The 20,414-nt window shown below is 36.2% G+C and overlaps 1 protein-coding gene across 1 annotated transcript in view; it reads left to right on the plus strand.

Annotated features, from left to right (window-relative positions):
* Positions 1-20,414, plus strand: part of LOC101890721 (uncharacterized) — a 293,996-nt gene that overhangs the window by 57,545 nt on the left and 216,037 nt on the right. Inside the window, exon 2 of the mRNA XM_059131395.1 lies at positions 10,902-11,022. The gene's annotated coding sequence lies outside the window, so the exon portion shown is untranslated. The remainder of the gene's footprint in view (positions 1-10,901; positions 11,023-20,414) is intronic.

The following is a 20,414-nucleotide window of genomic DNA, read 5'->3' on the forward strand; positions in this document are numbered from 1 at the left end:
CGCTCGCCTATTCATCGGGCCGCCGCTGTGCCAAGCTGCCGCCACCCTATTCGTCGCTCGCCTATTCATCGGGCCGCCGCTGTGCCAAGCTGCCGCCACTACTACTCGCCGCTGACGTATTCATCGGGCCGCCGCTGTGCCAAAGCCGCCGCCACCCTATTCGCCGCTCGCCTATTCATCGGGCCGCCGCTGTGCCAAAGCCGCCGCCACCCTATTCGTCGCTCGCCTATTCATCGGGCCGCCGCTGTGCCAAGCTGCCGCCACTCTATTCGTCGCTCGCCTATTCATCGGGCCGCCGCTGTGCCAAGCTGCCACCACTGCTACCCGTTTATTAACATTTCGACTGAACTTTGTGATTTAGTGTTCTTCGTAAAACGTTCTGAACGTGATTTTATTGTGTTTAGTGTAGTGTTAGTGTTATTTAAGGAAATAAATTTATAACGTTTTAAGAAAATATTTTTGCTTCGCTCTCTCTCTCTTTATGTCCTAACAAATAAATTTTTGTGACGACTCTGGCCCCCGCTGAACCTACCCCAGCTTCAAAGTGAAAACACGTCGTCACATACTGTTTTGAATTCCCGTTTAAAGTACAGATTCCGTAAATATATCATAATTGCCCCGAAAATAATCATGGTCTCGTGGGTACGGTCAAAAATTAAAAATAATCTATCACTCGTTCCCGTGATACAGGTAGCGTAGCCCGACGTCAAGGAAGTGAACGGAAGAAAACAGCAAAATCAGCAGAAATGGCTCAAAATGTAAAGAAGCGACTTGTTCGAAACCCGCGTCAGAGTGGCCTAAAAATGTCTCGTGAGCTGAACATATCGCAATGTTTTCTTCGACAAATATTGCAAAACGAGCTAGAGGTAAACCATAGAAATTCCAAGAAGTACAAGAACTGACACCGCAACAGAAAGAAAATAGACTCAAAAGAGCTAAAGAGTTGCTTCTCTGGGCCGAAGGTGGTGAACTGCCAGCAGTTTGTACAGCAGTTTGTAAACAAACAAAATGATCGTGTTTACTTGCCAAAGAGGTCGGCTGAAAATGTATATCTTCGATTGGCCACCAGAACTTAAGGCCCGGTCATTGTGATGGTGTGGGCCGCCATAACAGCCGATGGTCGCTCTCCGCTCGTATTAATCGACCGTTACATCAGAATAAATGCCGAATATTGTCGAGAAATTATGCTGGAGGGTGTATTAAAGCCTTGGGCACGCAAACATTTTTGCGCAGACCTTGGACATTCCAAAAGTAATCAGCACCATCGCACTCAGCACGCGCCATCCAAGAATGGTTACAAAATGAGCTTCCTCGCTTCATTTCCAGTGCACAATGGCCTTCAAAATCTCCGGATACCAATTCGTTGGACTGTTGTGTATGGAGTATTTTGGAAAGCAAGGTGGGCACTAAAAAATACCAAAGTGTAGACCACATCAAGCAAGCGCATCGCCGGAAACGGGCCAAAGTACCGCAGAGCAACATTCGAAAAGCGTGTGACAGTTTCATTGTCCGTTTGACTGCCATAATTCGTGACAAAGGAGACCAATTCGAACAAATCTAAACTTTTTCTAAAATTTTTTGCTTTCATGCAAAAAAAAAATTAAAAATATGTAAAAATTATGGCGTTTGACTTGGATGCAATTTTTTTATCTCACTTTGTATATAGTCAGAAACAGAAGTTATAGCGAAAAAATATAACACTTATATTTCGGAATACCATTTGAATTTCAGTTTAAAGAACAGACACCGTAAATATATAGCAATTGACCCGAAAATATTCATGGCCTCGTGGGTACGGTTAAAAATTAGATAACCCATCTTCTGTAATGAAAGGGCCATAGGACTGAATTAAGCTTAGATATAGTTCTGCCAAATATGGAAAAATCGGCTTAGTATTTTCCAGACTATTCGGTTTTAACAATCTGATATCTATAATATGCTCTCAATTTGAATAATATATCGGAAAATGCCATAACATTTCTCTACAAATTATATACAATTGGCTCAACAGACAAAATGGATGCTCTGAGTAAGTGCTGGCAGTCTTATAATTAAAATTTGTTAAATTCTTCCAAATTTTGGTATAGCTCTCTACACTCTCAATTAAGATTGTGATACCCATAGAGATACCTATAGGAAGGTATTTTATTCCACTCCGACTTCAACCCAAATGCAATATATAGCAGTATATATTATACATAGAAAATGGCGCCCAACTTTGACTCTTTCCTTATTGGTTCCTCATTCCTTCTTCTTATTCAAATGACATCCTTATTAGATTATCACATTAGAATATGGGATACCATTATCTCAGGCTTATGTAACCCACTTAAGCATCTTCGTTTTGAACTCATTTTAATGACTTGACTTTCTTCGACACTCAACTTTGACCCTTAAATGCGATTAACTCGTTTATTCAATAGCAACTATTCAGAATACTCTGTAACAACTAACAATGACAGTAGACAGTTTTTAAGACTCTTAAGTAACAAAAGAACCATTAGTTGACATTTTTTCATTGGAGTCTCCTTAAATCTCTTTAAGGAATCTTTGTTAGTCCATTTGAAAACCGAAAAGCAACGTATTGATTTTGTAAGTTTCTTTAAAAAGCTATTCCTGGGAAAAAGAAAAATCATCATCTTATCTAAAACTAACAAGAAACAAAATCCATATGTCTGTTTGGCAGGGGGGAAAGGGGCCATAAACGACCATGGTAACCAATAGATAAATCAATGGTTTGAGACGCACATAGACGTCCGTACATTCACATACAACATATTTCAATGAAATATGTTGTTTACATAAGCAAAACCAGTGAAACAAACCAGACACGTGTATATAAGCCTTAACTTTTCCAAGTTGTTGTAGGCAATTTTTCGTAGGTTGTTGTTTTTGTTGTTGAGCCTATTAAAAAAAGAGAGGATAGAACGCATACACACCATTAAATCGATATCCAAAAGCTGTTGTTCTTTTCATGCCACTGTTTTTCTTTAGGATTTGCTTCCTTTTTTTTTTTTTTTTTTTTTTTGAAAAAAGTCCATTCAATTGAACACTTTCGTATAGAAAATTCGTCGATATACATTTATACTTACATTGTTTTGAAAAAGGCCAAAGGCATATTTAACCCCATAGTTACTAAGGAAAAAAACGTTATCGAAACTCAGACGAGAGGATTTAGGGCTTGGTGCAACACAAAGTGAAAACAAGTGTTAAAAACAAATTTTACCTAGAGGAAGAAAATATGGTATGATAGGCATTCTTATAAGTATTGGGGTACTTGTATAAGTACTTATGCAGCCGAACGCTTCTGGAGTAACTTCCGAAATACAACCAAATTTGTTGATTTTTTATACCCTCAGCTATATGGCTAGAGAGGGTATACATCATATGCTACGGTCAAAACGTGCCTAGTCGAAATAACGGGTTTAGGTTTTTTAGGTCTCTGGACGAAATCCGTTTCAGGACATTTGGAGTCGATCTAGTCCGTCCGTTCGTCTGCCTGTCTGGCTGGTGCTAGGTTAGGTGCAAGAAATAGATAATATGGAGTCACTCCATCAAGTGCCTCCCCCATAAAGGGTCAACATTTTGAATAATTATAAGTCTTAAAAAATGTGTTATCAGAATACAATTGTCTTAACATTTCACACATCTCAATATTTTTATAAACCCAAGATCTCGTGAAAAGATGAAGTATATAATGGTAACGAGATAGACCCATAGTTCCTTTTGATGATCTGCTTAGAATCACATTCTGTGTCGATTTATGCACGTCCGTCTGTCCATGTATTTTTGTAAACAAAGAACAGTTCGCATTTTTTTCACTATCTGGATGAAATTTTGCAACGACCCAACCAATCCTATTGAAATTGGAGATAATCGGTCAAAATTTATATATAGCTCCCATATATATCATCGTCCGATTTGCACCAAACGTGTAATATCAGCCCGAATATTATGGAATTTTGCACATACAACCAAATTAGGCCTGAAAATAAGTATGCCAAATTTGATCGAAATGGGTTCAGATATAGCTATAGCTCCCATATATATTGTTCATCCGATTTGTTAGTTTTGTCCTCCGCAGCCGTAATATGCACTCTGTAACAACAATATTTGGGGAAATATATCAAATACAGCTCAGAAATACATTTGCTAAATTTTATCGACATCGGTTCAGATTTGGATATAGCTCCCATATATAACTTCGTCCGATTTACCTTTTATTGTGCACTCAACCTGTAATATTTGCCCAAATGGGATGAAATTTGGCACTAACGACCGAATTGAGTCCAGAAGCTAGTACGTCAAATTTAGTGAAGATCGGTTAAGATATAGCTATAGCTCCCATATATATTGTTCATCCGATTTGTAGTATTTGTTACCCACAGCCGTAATATGCACTCCGTAACCACGATATTCAGGGAAATATATCAAATACAGGTCAGAAATATCTTTGCCAATTTTTATCGAGATCGGTTCAGATTTGGATATAGCTCCCATATATATCCTTATGTGATTTCAAATTAATTTTGCACCAAATGGGCAATACAAGTCCGAATTTAAAAGATACAAATGCTTCGGCATATTTAGTCCTTTGAATTTTAAATTATAATTATAATCATAAGGTGTATGATTGAATTCTCCCATAAAAACTTTTAATTGTTATGTGGAGCTCAACTAAATTAGCAAAGTGGTGTAGGGTATCATAAAATCGACCCAGCCCGACTTTAGGACTTTCTTTACTAGTTTGACTTGGTACGATGCCGTTGAAAGGGATTTTTAACCATATTTAAAATGGTCCACCAAAATAATTCTCATATTTTTACCAGCAATTTTGCCGAAGAGACTACATATCTAAAGTGCAAGTATCTTAATCCTAAAATTTCCAAACAGTACATCACAAAGTAACCTCTATTGAGGTTACTCTGACATGTAAACTTTCGAAACTGTTTAGCTCTTCTTTCATAAACTGCGAAAAATCGAAAACGGACTTTCCGTCTTTCTCTCTCAAATAAATGATAAACGTTTAAAAGAAGATAATAAATTCCATAGTAGTTTGTCGAAATCTAAATGGAAGATATATTTTCGGTTGGTGGAACATTGATCGTACCGACTATTTCTTTTAAACTTGTACGTCACTCCGGTAGAACTAGTATTTTTACAATCTATTGTCGATAGGAAAAGCATATACATAAGTAAGGAAATAAATTGATTTTAAAACCAGTAAAGAAGGTCTTAAAGTCGGGCGGGCTGACTTTATGATACCCTACACCACTTTCCTAATTTAGTAGAGCTCCGCATAACAATTAAAAGTTTTTATTGGAGAATTCAATCATGCACGCTATGATTATAATTATAATTTAAAGTTCAAAGGACTAAATATGCCGAAGCATTCTAAATTCGGACTTGTATTGCCCATTTGGTGCACAATTAATTTGAAATCGGATAAAGATATATATGGGAGCTATAGCCAAATCGGAACCAATCTCGATAAAATTTGGCAAAGATATTTCTGAGCTGTATTTGATATATTTCAATGAATATCGTTGTTACGGAGTGCATATTACGGCTGTGGGTAACAAATATAACAAATCGGATGGACAGTATATATGGGAGCTATAGCTAATCTGAACCGATTTTTACCAAATTTGGCATACTTATTTTCAGGCCTAATTTGGTTGTATATGCAAAATTCCATACTATTCGGGCTGATTTTACACGTTTGGTGCACAATAAAAAGCAAATCGGACGAAGATATATATGGGAGGTATATCTAAATTTTGACCGATTATCTCCAATTTCAATAGGGTTTGTCCTTGGGCCAAACAAATGTTGTTTGGAAAATTTCATCTCAATCGGATAATAAGTGCGATCTGCATTTTGTTCACAAGAATGCATGGATGGATGGACGGACGGACAGACGAACTGACATGCATAAATAAATTCAGATAGTGATTTTATGGAGATCCTCAAAAGTAACTATGGGTCTATCTCGCTTCCTTCTTCATGTTAAAAACAAATGCACAAAGACATAATACCCTTACCACTATGTGGTGTAGGGTATAAATATCCAAAATTTTACTTTCAATTTATTTGAATTGTGTACAAAATGTCAAAATTATTTGTAGTTTTAATACCAGCATAACAACTCTTCTATTTATACCCAAAATAAAATCAATATGTTTCATATTTTACATCATTCAATATAAGTCTTTACATCATTTCATTTACACCCTCCACCTCCCTCCGCCCACATAAAATCAATATCAAGTATATTTTAAATCATCCAACAGCAACCTTCTTTGTATTAGTTCATCATCATCATAGTCATAAAGTTTTATAAATTTAAGCTTCTTTTAACGAATGCAATTTGCAATGGACATCTTCTTAACTTTATTCTTATAACAAATGGGAACACACAGATATACAATAATTTATACATGTGTGCATATGTACATGTCAGTCATGTGTGCTTGTGTGTGTTTGGATGTATGAGTGGTTTTTGAGTGATTGTGGCTCCATTATGTCTGGCCATTTCCTATGAGTGTTCAAAGATTAGGTCTACTTTTGTGGGTGGCACATTAGTCACCACATGCACACACGCTCACGCACACATGTGCACATTATCCTGGTCTGCCAAGCAATTGATTAAAGTTTGATGAATGCAAAGGCTTTACAAGTAAGACAGCAACAACAACAAACATAGGGTTTTTTTGGTGAAAACCATTTTCATTCTTTATGTTCTGTTTTGATGTGGGACAACAAAAGTCAAATCTTTGGTCATGCCTAAAAAAATAGATTTGTCTTTGGGTGGTTTTTTTGTACCTTACTTTTGAACGCACAAAAAGGAAATGTCGTTAGCTTGAACTTCCTTGCTCTTGTCACATTTTCCTTTTTTTTTAAAGGGAAAAGGTGCCAGAAGTTGTTTTTGTTGCTGTTGTTGCTTTACAAAACAAAAAATGGAAAAAATCTTTGCCAAAGCTGATTGAAGCTTAAATATTAGCTAAACACAAATTTCAAGCCTGAATGAACATCCTTTTGTGCGCATGAAAGGAAAATACTTATAAAAAAGGGGCATACACATAAATGGAGATGTGTGCGTGTACGTGAAAGTAACTAGGAATTGTTGCTCAACATAACAGCTTGAGGAGAAAATTGAAATTTCAGAGGAATAGGTCTTACTTTATCATCAAAAAAATATGATGGAAAGTATCGGACGATTTGTCGACAAATAAATATCCCTAGTCTAGGGCCTTGCACCAGCTCAATACACAAGAATTTCACGGGCCATACTCCTTCGTTTTCGTACCTCAATAATAACGTTTCTATCGAAAATATTTTAAATTAAAATTTTCTAAAATTTTACCATTGGAGTGTGGGATTATTTCCCATTTAAAATCTCACTTAAATTTGATGAAAATAATATGACTTTCGAATTTCTTTCTTTTCATCGATTTATGTTAGATTTAGATTTTTTCAAAAATATCGTCGTTTTTGGGAGTAGTTTACGAAGCAATGGGCCAATATTTTCCATTTCGTATCGCACCTAAATATATATGATATAAATATTGCGACATGTCAAGTTTAGACTAAATCGACTACTTCCTTCATTTTTTATGAGATATGTGATAATTTTTAAATGCTGAAATGTAGCTGAGGTACCAGATATAGTCGACTGAAGTATTCCATTTGCATACCTCATCTAATACAGAAGAAAAGAAATCGAACATTTACATGGTGATATGAAAAAACTACAACCAACTTCAGACTGCTGTCATTTCTAAGCCACTCGTCCGACACCTGTTAAAATTATTCCAGTGACAGCTCATTATATTGTTTACAAGAGTACAAAAGCATTTTGGTGAAAATTTGCCAGAAAAAAAGTTATTCGTGATGGAATTCAAGCATGATAGAGTGATTTCTTTATATTTGGGTGGAAAAGCACAAGTGGCTATCGTTAGAGCACTCCAGCATTTAAATGTGAATAAATTGTTCATGTCTCGTACGTGATACTGGTAGAGTAGCCTGACGTCAAGGAAGTGGACGGAAGAAAACGGCAACATCAGCAGAAATGGTTCGATAAATAAAGAAGCGAGTTGATCGAAACACGCGCCGCAGTGGCCGAAAAATGGCTCGTGAGCTAAACATGTCGCAATATTCGATTCCGCAAATATTGAAAAATGAGCTCGGAGTAATGCCATTAAAATTCCAAAAAGTGCAAGAACTTAGAACGCAACGAAAGGAAAATAGACTAAAAAGAGCTAAAGAGTTGCTTTGCATGGCCGAAAGTGGTGAACGGCCGAATTTAGTTTTCTCCGATGAGAAAACATTCGTTGTTCAGCAGTTTGTAAACAAACAAAATAATCGTGTTTACTTGCCAAAGAGACCAGCTGAAAATGTTCACCTTCGATTGGCCACCAGAACTCAAGCGCCGGCCATCGTGATAATGTGGACCGCCATCGCAGCCGATGGTCGCTCTTCGCTCGTATTAATGGACCGTGGCATGAGAATAAATGCCGAATATTATCGCGAAAATATTATTCAGATAGTGATTTTATGGAGATCCTCAAAAGTAACTATGGGTCTATCTCGCTTCCTTCTTCATGTTAAAAACAAATGCACAAAGACATAATACCCTTACCACTATGTGGTGTAGGGTATAAATATCCAAAATTTTACTTTCAATTTATTTGAATTGTGTACAAAATGTCAAAATTATTTGTAGTTTTAATACCAGCATAACAACTCTTCTATTTATACCCAAAATAAAATCAATATGTTTCATATTTTACATCATTCAATATAAGTCTTTACATCATTTCATTTACACCCTCCACCTCCCTCCGCCCACATAAAATCAATATCAAGTATATTTTAAATCATCCAACAGCAACCTTCTTTGTATTAGTTCATCATCATCATAGTCATAAAGTTTTATAAATTTAAGCTTCTTTTAACGAATGCAATTTGCAATGGACATCTTCTTAACTTTATTCTTATAACAAATGGGAACACACAGATATACAATAATTTATACATGTGTGCATATGTACATGTCAGTCATGTGTGCTTGTGTGTGTTTGGATGTATGAGTGGTTTTTGAGTGATTGTGGCTCCATTATGTCTGGCCATTTCCTATGAGTGTTCAAAGATTAGGTCTACTTTTGTGGGTGGCACATTAGTCACCACATGCACACACGCTCACGCACACATGTGCACATTATCCTGGTCTGCCAAGCAATTGATTAAAGTTTGATGAATGCAAAGGCTTTACAAGTAAGACAGCAACAACAACAAACATAGGGTTTTTTTGGTGAAAACCATTTTCATTCTTTATGTTCTGTTTTGATGTGGGACAACAAAAGTCAAATCTTTGGTCATGCCTAAAAAAATAGATTTGTCTTTGGGTGGTTTTTTTGTACCTTACTTTTGAACGCACAAAAAGGAAATGTCGTTAGCTTGAACTTCCTTGCTCTTGTCACATTTTCCTTTTTTTTTAAAGGGAAAAGGTGCCAGAAGTTGTTTTTGTTGCTGTTGTTGCTTTACAAAACAAAAAATGGAAAAAATCTTTGCCAAAGCTGATTGAAGCTTAAATATTAGTGTTTACTTGCCAAAGAGACCAGCTGAAAATGTTCACCTTCGATTGGCCACCAGAACTCAAGCGCCGGCCATCGTGATAATGTGGACCGCCATCGCAGCCGATGGTCGCTCTTCGCTCGTATTAATGGACCGTGGCATGAGAATAAATGCCGAATATTATCGCGAAAATATTCTGGAGAGTGTATTAAAGCCTTGGGCATGCAAACATTTTAGGCGTAGACCTTGGGCATTCCAACAGGACTCAGAACCATCTCATTTAGCACGCGCCACCCAAAAATGGTTACAAAATGGCCACCAAAAACACCGGAACTAATCGGTTGGACTTTTGCAGCTAGAGTATTTCAGAAAGCAAGGTTGGCACTAAAAAATATCAAAGTGTCGATCATCTCAAGCAACCGCTTCGCCCGGAATGGGCACAAATACCGCAGAGCAACATTCTAAAAGTGTGTGACGGTTTAATTGGCCGTTTGAAGGCCATAATTCGTGCCAAAGGTGATCAATTCGAACAAATCTAAACTTATTCTAAAATTTGATGCAATTTCCGACATTTTTTGTTTTCATTCAATAAATTTTAAAAAAAATGTAAAAATTATGGCGTTTGACTTTGTTGCAGTTTTTTTATCAGGCCCCGCCGATTTTTACTGGTTTGATATATACAGATTGTATTTGTATGTATTTGTATTTGCGATATCTTTGTTGCCAGCATCACTGGAACGATCACAGACAGCCTTCATGTGTAGATGCAGTTCCGCAGGATTGAGAATGTTCGCATATTTCACCCTGTAAATATTATTCGATGGTCATTTAAACTGGGAGGCATCCATAAACTCTAGTTCCATACTAATTTCCACGTCAAATGGTCTATAATTGCGACCTGGAGAGCAACTGCATAATAAGAAAGTGATGCTTTTTCTTGTCCATGTCAACGACTAAATGTTTTGCGATCATCTTTAAAATAGGTTGTTCTGACATAATCCCACCTCCATGCCAAATTTTGCGAGACTTGCGACCTTTAGCGTGATTAAAAATTAATATGGACAGACGAGCGGACATACATAACTATAAAGACTCAGGTCGGCGAGATAGCAAGATCCATATATAACATCCTATGTACGGGACCAATATTTCGAGGTGTTACATAATTTTTGGCCCAATCAAACTTATAATACCCCACACATAGTGTTGCAGGGTATACTAAACAATGTAAAAACAAAAACGTAGTTATATTACTGTTTAATACAAATTTTAGTATGAATTTCCAAAACCGCCTCCTAATCTATATTTTTTTCTATTTTGTCTAGGAAACCTGTGGATTACTGCGAGCTGCTGTGCAATGGCGAAAACCCCAAGGAAGTCTTGAATTTCCATCCTAAATCCACATTTTGCATCCTTTTTCCTAGGATTTTTGGATAAACTCTTGAGGTAATTATGTTTGTTGCAGATTTTTTTCCTTTTCCTCTTCTTTAAAAAAAAAAAAAAAAAAAAAACTGAACGGATTTGCATTTATTTTAATTAAAATCCCTTTTCTGTGAAAAGTTTCAAAGCCTATAAACAATGACCTTTATATTATTTAAATGATTGTGTCCAACCTTCCGCTTCAGTTTCCTTTTGTTATTTATTTTTCATTTTTCCCTGATTCCAGGATTTTGTACAGGAATTTTTGTTTAACTCCTTGAAAAGTAATTTTAAATTTTAGTACCCACATTTTCGTCGAGGGAGGAGGAAAAGGTCATTAAGGGGTTTAGCATTCAATTTCCTATGGCCAAAATTTTCGGCCACAATTCTTTAAATCGTTTCAGGCTACACACAAAGCAACCTATATTCCTGTTCCTGCCAAATGACGTCCTCTACAATAACAATAATAACAATAAGCCTTAACAAATTTACGCAATATTATTAACATTCGCACTCCCAGCAATTTAAGAGGAGTTAAGGATTTAGACAAGGAATTGCCCATAATAAACATTTGGCCATTTTTCCTCAATGTGTCAGTTTGGGGGTTTGTGTGGGCTTGGGGTGGTTGAGTACCTCCTTCCAAGTTAAAATTTAAAATTCAATTGCTACGGAAATCAGCGCCCCTTGTTTTTGAGACGAAACTCTAAGTCTCATTCAACTTGTGCCCTCTCGTACTCCGTATGTCTTTGTGTGCGTGTGTGTGCTGCAGATGACACCCAGTGTCACATGAACGCCTCCACCCACATTGTGCCCATACAGCCAGTCAGCCTTTGGATGTCACTGTCAACGCCACAACAATTGTCAGTGATGTTATGTTGCCATTTTATTCATTTTCTTCCTACCTCGTCCTCTTCGTCTTCTTCTCCTAGGTTGTTATGGCCAATGTTATTCCCTTTGTTGGGTGACTGTCTTGCCGGCGACTGCTGCTGCTGCCACAGTTGCCATTTTTGCTGCTGTTGTCAAGTATATAATCGATTTTGACATTTTAAAGTAAATGCTTTCAAGTATTTTTGGGAAATTATTTAAATATTTTATTTCTAACGTTGCCAGGACTATTGTTTGGGGAGTGAGGATTGGGGGAGGTAGGAATTTGGTCCTCCAGTAGGAATTGGGTCCGTGTACCGTTCAAGTAACATCTTTTATTATGTGTTTCCTTGGCAAAGACGAAATAAACAATCAGCGAAAAATGTTGCTATTCTAACATTCCTTTGAAACACTCCTCCAATGGCATATATTTCATGTAATACCTCTCCCTCAACGGGTATTTCCTTCCCACCCCACCCCTCCCTTCCAACTACTGCTTCTTATTCAAGGCTATTAACATAAGCCAGCATGTGACTTATATTGGAAAATGTTTTCCATTTCGTTTTGTATTGAATTGAATAACAACTACCCGTGTTCCGTTACATTGCAACATTTGCGGAGAGCCCGAGGGGGAGGACTAAATCTAAATAAATCACAGTTGGATGAAAACAATTTTCACAAAACTTGAATGGAATTGAAAAGCAATATTATTTGAAATGCGCGATTTTATTTCTTTCTTTGAAATTGGAGATCATAAAAAAAAAAAAATTGGGAAAAATATCAAATTGTTGAAGTGATTTGAAAAACGTTTCAAATTTGTTGCTGTTGTTGTAACAAATGGAATAACAACATTGCCAATCATTAAATGCCTTGAATTACACAATGTGTGAGTTCAATGGGCTGTCGTCGAGGAGGACAACATTAGAAACAAATAACTAAAAACTATGCTAATTTCAGCTGGACTGGTCTTTTATTATATCGACCTTGTGAATACTTAATTTATGGCCAAATCGGCTGTCCTAAAATCCCCAAAAATATGGATCTTCCGCCAAAACGGTATCTATGACTTCTTTGAATATTTTTGAAGAAGTTAAACTACCTTCTGAGAAGCCGAAATGTCAAATTACAAAATCTTTGTGATATCAGCAAGTAAAAAAACATTAAGTTCGGCCGGACCGAACTTTTAATACCCTCCACCTTAGTCTAAGGAAACATTAGAACCAGGAAAAAATGTGGCAAAAATCATCAAAATACCGAATATTATGAGGTACAGTTATATGGGGGCTATACCAAAGCGTGGACCTATGGATACAATGTTTCCCCGTACGAACTTGGACCCATTATGACCTACAAATACCAATTTTCAGACAAATCTGTGAAAAAGTGTGGCAAATATCATCAAAATATCGAATATCGGGATGTACCGTTATATGTATACCGATATATACCATTTTCAACACCAACCATCCCAGACAAAATAGAAATTATTCTGCTAAATATTGACGCTTTACGTCAAATAATGTAGACTTTATCGTGATTCTAACAGACAGACGACAGACAGACTGACAGACTGACAGACAGACAGATGATTATGAATATATATACATTTCCAAGGTGGAGGGTATAAAAATTAAGGTGTTCAACCCGCTATAAAAAGGGGGTAAAATTTTTGGCAGAATTAAACTACCCAATAAGAACCCCAAATATAATTATATCTGATGCTGGGATCAATACCTTTAAAATACAGGAAAATGGCAGTACATTGTGGAATATTTCTTTGTGTGTGAATATTCTTTGTGAGGAAGTTAACCACCCAATGATATCCCAAAATATGACATTGCAGCTAATTTACTTGGAAATTAGACCAAAAATTTGGAAATTCTGAAAAAGAGAAGTTTTCTTATATAGAGGCAAAATACCAAATATCAGGGGTACCTTTCATTATGTGGGTGATATACGAAGATGTGGACGGTATAGGTAATTTTTTAATGTAGGAAGTGGTACCCATTATGAACTCTAAACAGTTAACTTTGAAACAATGCAGTCGAAAAATGTGACATTAATAACCAAACTACCGAACATCGTTAGGTAAATTTATATGGATCCTATACGAACCTGTGTAGATAATTTTCTATTTCAAAATATCAACTTTGGAAAATTTCAACTCAACAATTAAAAAATGTAAAATTAATTTTTTTTGTGGGGACTATAAGAAGACTTGGACTAGTATAATGAGATGAAAAAACTGCCAAAAAACCACTCGTCCAACAGCTGTTCCAGCTGTATTCCAGTGACAGCTCATTATATTTTTTTACAGCGTACAAAAGCATTTTATTGAGAATTTTACAGAAAAAAAAGTTTTTTCGTGATGGAATTCAAGCGTGATTCCCTTATATTTGGCTTGAAAACAACAAGTGGCTCCAGCATTTAAATGCGAATAAATCTTTTATGTCTCGTACCATTGCTCATTATCGTGATACTGGTATCGTAGCCCGACAACAAGGAAGTGGACGGAAGAAAGCAGCAACATCAGCTGAAATGGTTCGAAAAGTAAAGAAGCGACTTGATCGAAACCCGCGTCGCAATGGCCGAAAAATTATTCGTGAGATGAACATATCGCAATATACCATTCGGCAAATATTGAGAAATGAGATCGGGGTAGAGCCATTAAAATTCCAAAAAGTGCAAGAACTTACACAGAAAGAGAAAGAAAATAGACTCAAAAGAGCTAAAGAGTTGATTCCTTGACCGAAGGTGGTTAACTGCCGAATTTGGTTTTCTCTGATGAGAAAACATCCGTTGTCCAGCAGTTTTAAACAAACAAAATGATCCTGTTTACTTGCCAAAGAGGTCAGCTGAAAATATGCACCTTCGGTAGCCACCAGAATTCAAGCGCCGGCCATGGTGTTGGTGTGGGCCGCCATAACAGCCGATGATCGCTCTCCGCTCGTATTAAAGCCTTGGGCACGAAAACTTTTTGGCCGCAGACCTTGGACATTCCAACAGGACTCAGCATCATCGCATTCAGCACGCGCCACCCAAAAATAGTTATAAAATGGGATACCTCGCTTCGTTTTCAGCGCCCAATGGCCAGTCCGTTGGACTACTGTCTACTAAAAAATACCAAAGTTTCGATCACCTCAAGTAAGCGCTTCGCCGGGAATGGACCAAAATACCGCAGAACAACATTCGGGCAGCGTGTGACGGTTTCATTGGCAATTTAATTTTAATGCACACTGCCAAGTTTAGTTCAGAATTATGTGTGGCAATTTTGGTGAATATCGGTTCGGATTTTAATATAGTTCCCGCACATGGACACACAATTGCTCCCAAATATATGTTTAATCCGATTTTCGCTTTAAGACTCTTACATTTGTAATATGCGCCACACAACAATGACACTTGAAACCATATTATAACCCAGAAATACCTCTTCCAAATTATATCAAGATCGCCTTAGATTTCAATATAGCCCAAGGTATTGGATTTTTGCACATACGACCGAACTTTAAAGTTGGTGAAAATCGGTTAAGATATAGTTATAGCTCTCATATATATGTTTCATTCGATTTGGAGTTTGTCCATTTTCGCACCCTAGCACCTATAAAATATGATCCTTCGTTTTTCTATGAGATAAAAAATTGTTGGCCGAAGAAAGTCTATGATCTATAAATCCAAATTCGATCTCAAAAACCAAAAGGCGATTATATGATCAATCGAAAGTGGACACGTATCTTTAAAGAAATTTTCAAGAACAGTCGATATTTTGCTAACTTTTACTGAAAGTAGTTTGTTTATTTTTATTTAATTTTTTTTTGCCGCGGTTTAAATTGAGTAAAATTTCTCTACTGCAAAGAACAACTAAAGACAAAAAACAAAAAATGAGTAAAATTTCTCTACTGCAAAGAACAACTAAAGACAAAAAACAATTTGGAAAGCAATAAGTTCGGTAGGGCCGAACTTTGAATACCCTCCAACGTTTGAACAAATTTGGAAATTTTCAAAAAATGAAGCCCGTAAAAATTCTTTTAAAATCTTAAAAATTCCGAATATAGCCGTTACATTTAGGTCTATACGACGTGGACCTACATAGGCATTGGTGTCATGAGCCATTACCATATTTAAATTAGAACCTTGAAATAAACGGTGAATAAATTAGCTAAAATAATCAAAATACAGTACATAAGGAGGAGGACCTGGACTTACATACTCAATTTTTGTTACAGCCGTAGCATCCATTAAGAACTTTAAATATGACATCTCAAACAATTTCGGTGAGTATTGTACCTAAACTCGTCAAAATAGCGGGGAATAATATATGGGGCCTATACGAAGACCTGGACCTGCATAGACAATTTTCTGGAACAACTACTACACTGAATAAAGAGGCTAAAATCATCAAAATACCGAATATTGGGCGGTACTGATATATGGGGCCTATACGAAGACCTGGAGCTGCATAGACAATTTTTTTTGTCACAGACTGTAGTTTCCATTACGAACTCTAAATGCGTAATTTGAAAAAATTCCGGTGAATGATGACGCTAAAATCACCAAAATACCGAATATAGGGAGATACCGTTATATGGGGGCTATACGAAGACGTGGACCTGCACAGACAATTTTCCATCTTAGTATCCATTTCAAACTTCAAATACCAAATATTTAACGATTCCGATTAATAATGTCGCTAAAATCATCAAAATACAGAATATTGGGAGGTACCGTTATATGGGGGCTATATGAAAACGTGGACCTACATGTCCCATTTACGAACTTAACCTGCCTACTGACAAAAAAAAATGTGTACATGTTTATTCTTCTATCTCAATTCGTTCGAAAGATAGCGTGATTACAACAGACAGATGGACAGAAAGACAGACAGACGGATATCGCTACATCGACTTAGAATTTTACGCTGATCAAGAATATATATACTTTGTTGGGTCTGACATGAGTATTTCTAGGAGTTACAAACGGACCTGCATAGACAACTTTCTGTCATAGGCTGTAGTATTCATTACGAACTTCAAATACCAAACTTGAAACTATTCCGGTGAATAATGTTGCTAAAATCATCAACATACCGAATATCGGGAGGTACCGTTATATGGGGGCTATATGAAAACGTGGACCTACATGTCCCATTTACGAACTTAACCTGCCTACTGACAAAAAAAAATGTGTACATGTTTATTCTTCTATCTCAATTCGTTCGAAAGATAGCGTGATTACAACAGACAGATGGACAGAAAGACAGACAGACGGATATCGCTACATCGACTTAGAATTTTACGCTGATCAAGAATATATATACTTTGTTGGGTCTGACATGAGTATTTCTAGGAGTTACAAACGGACCTGAATAGACAACTTTCTGTCATAGGCTGTAATATTCATTACGAACTTCAAATACCAAATTTGAAATAGTTCCGGTAAGTAATGTCTATAAAATCATCAAAATACCGCATATCGAGAGGTACCGTTATATGGGGGTGTACGAAGAAGTGGACCTACATGACACATTTTCAATACCAAAAGTCCAGCAGACATAATACACATTTGAGTAAATTTTTATTAACTTACTTTATTTCGTTCGGAAGCTAGAGCGATTTGCATTGACGGACTGACGGATAGACGGACGGACATTGCTAAATCGATATGAAATTTTATTCTGCCCAAGAATATATGTACTTTGTGGGGTCTAAAATGTATATTTCGAGGTGTTTTAAACGGAATGACAAACTTAATATACCCTCCATACTATTGTGGAGGGTATAAACATATGCAACGTTTTTGTATACACGCATCTATATATATATCGCTACATACGATGTATGTGTGTGTGGGTAACACTGAAATTACATTTCACATTGACATATGCATTCTTATTTCTTCAGCATGGCCTTGGCATAATGAAACACTGACTATCTTATTGTTGATAATGCTCTTATTGCTGCTGTTGTTGTTGTCACTGTTGTCGATGTGTTGTTGGTGCTGTTGCCATTGACGTCGCCACTCATATCACCATTACTGTGAAAGTTAAAGTGGCATTATATGACTCTTACCACGCCCCGATTGCTGGTATTTGGCGACGAGGGCGTTACTGTTTTTATCTTCTTTATTATTACAGCTACTGGTGTTGTCGTTGTTGGTTCTGTCTTAAAGCATAAAAATGTGCTTGGCAAAAACATTAATCCGCATTTAATTACACTGCTTCAGTGTAAATTATAATTACGAAACGGAAAATCCTTGTAAAATTTATATACGAATTTCACTGATGAATGTGTGGCGTATTTGTTTGTTCGGGTTTTTTTTTTTTTTTTCCTTTGGAAACGTTGGAGGAAGAAAATTATTGTGAGGGTTAAATAAGATGGCTCATAGCTGATTACGTTTTTAATTCACACAGACACACACACACACAAGTATTTGTTGCGATTTATTTTTTCTTCCTTATGTTCTTTGCGCAATTAATTCGTGTTATTTATTATTACGAATTAGCGTATTTAATTTCCAATTTTCCGTGGAAGTGGAAACATTTAATGGGTCTGGTTGCTGACGTCATAGGAATGTTAATGGAGGTGGTGTATAATATTCAGAGATTTGGTATTTTAGCTTTCAAAGTAATAAAAAATATTGTGGGAGCAAATTGACTGCATTATTGTCATAAGCTAATCAGGGAAGGCATAATTTTTCTTCTAGTAGATTTGAATCAAAAATGCGACTTCTTGAAAATTAAATCTAAAGAGAGAACAAATCATCATGAGTGTAATTTTAAAAGAATAATTGAATTAAGAATTTCTATATTTCTAACAATTTAGAATTTTTAGTAATATTAAATAAGGACGTTTAGACCAAAAAGCGTGGATATTTTAGTACTATTTTTTAGGATCAGTAAACTAAATGTATTAGATGTTTATATTGCCAAGGTATACATTTTTAAAGCATTTTTTTCTTTTTTTTTAAGGGCTTTGATTTTTTAACAATATTTTTGTTGTCAGGGACAAACATACTTTTTAACGACCATGGGTATCCTTTCAAGACTAGCAAACTAAACAATGTGGATATATTGTGAAGGATAAGAATTTTTTTTGCGAATGTGTATTCGAGGACTTTTTAGAATATGTCTTAAGGGAGGACAAAAAGCAAATATTTAAAAATATTTTTTTTTCTGAGAACCGTCAATACCTTTGATCGTGCATTTTCTAAGAATACGGAACTGTTGAACAATAAATGGGATTTTTTTTTAAATTTTTTAAGGGCCAACACACCAATAAAATTGGATTTTTAGAGAACATTTAAAAAGGAACTGCAGACAAATAAACATGGACCAGCCGACTAGGGAACGGTACCTCCATCCTTTCGGTATTTTGGTGATTTAAGCGACATTATTCACCGCAAATGTTTCATATTTGGTATTTGAAGTTCTTATTGGATACTACAGCCTAAGACAAAGTACCAATATATTCGGTACTTTGATGATTTTAGCGACATTATTCACCGGAATTGTTTCAAATTTGGTGTTTGATGCTCGTAATGGATACTACGGCCTAGAACAGAAGGTCCACGTCTTCGTGTAGCCCCCATAGAACGGCACCTCCCTATATTCGTTATTTTGATGACTTTAAGTACATTATTCACAGAAATTTTATACCTTCCACCATAGCATGGAAGGTATATTAAGTTTGTAATTCCGTTTGCCACACCTCGAAATATACATTTTAGACCCCACAGAGTATATATATTATTGATCACCATAAAATTCTAAGTCGATTTAGCGATGTCCGTCCGTATGTCCGTCTGTGGAAATCACTCTAGCTTCCGAACGTATTGAAGTAAGTTGATAAAATTTCACTCAAATGTATATTATGTCAGCAGGACTTTTGGTATTGAAAATGGGTCATGTAGGTCGACGTTATGGTATAGCCCCCTTATAATGGTACCTCCATATTTTCTGTATTTTGGTGATTTAAGCGACATTATTTACCGGAAATGTTTCAAATTTGGTATTTGGAGTTCGAAATGGATACTGCAGCCTTGGACAAAAAATTGTCTGTGCAGGTCCACATCTTCGTATTGCCCCAATATATCGGTACTTCCCTATAGTCGGTATTTTGATGATTTTAGCTATATTATTCGCTGAATTTCTTTATTCAAATCTCGCATTTGAGTATTGTAATGGTTAATGATAAAAATTGCATGTGCAGGTCCATGTCGTCGTATTCACCCTAATATAACGGCTTCATTCGGCATTTTAAGATGTTAACAGAATTTTTAACGGATTTATTTATTTATTTATTTTTTTTAAATTTACAATTGTTGGAGATTATTTAAAATTCGGTTCGGCCGAACTTATAGCTTTTCTACTTGTTTAATAATATTTTATTAAGGGCCAATAGACCCAACGACGTTGATATTTTATGAATAGAATAGTGTTGGCTTTGTTTGTTCGGGATACCATAGTATTTTGTTGTTGCAAAATGGTCAGGCTAAACCCTTGATTGTTGTTTTTATAAAAACAACGTTTGTTTATTAGTTGAGAACGATGGTAAAGA

This window comes from Musca domestica, unplaced genomic scaffold (genome assembly GCF_030504385.1).
Source record: "Musca domestica strain aabys unplaced genomic scaffold, Musca_domestica.polishedcontigs.V.1.1 87, whole genome shotgun sequence".
Classification (NCBI taxonomy): Eukaryota; Metazoa; Arthropoda; class Insecta; order Diptera; family Muscidae; genus Musca; species Musca domestica.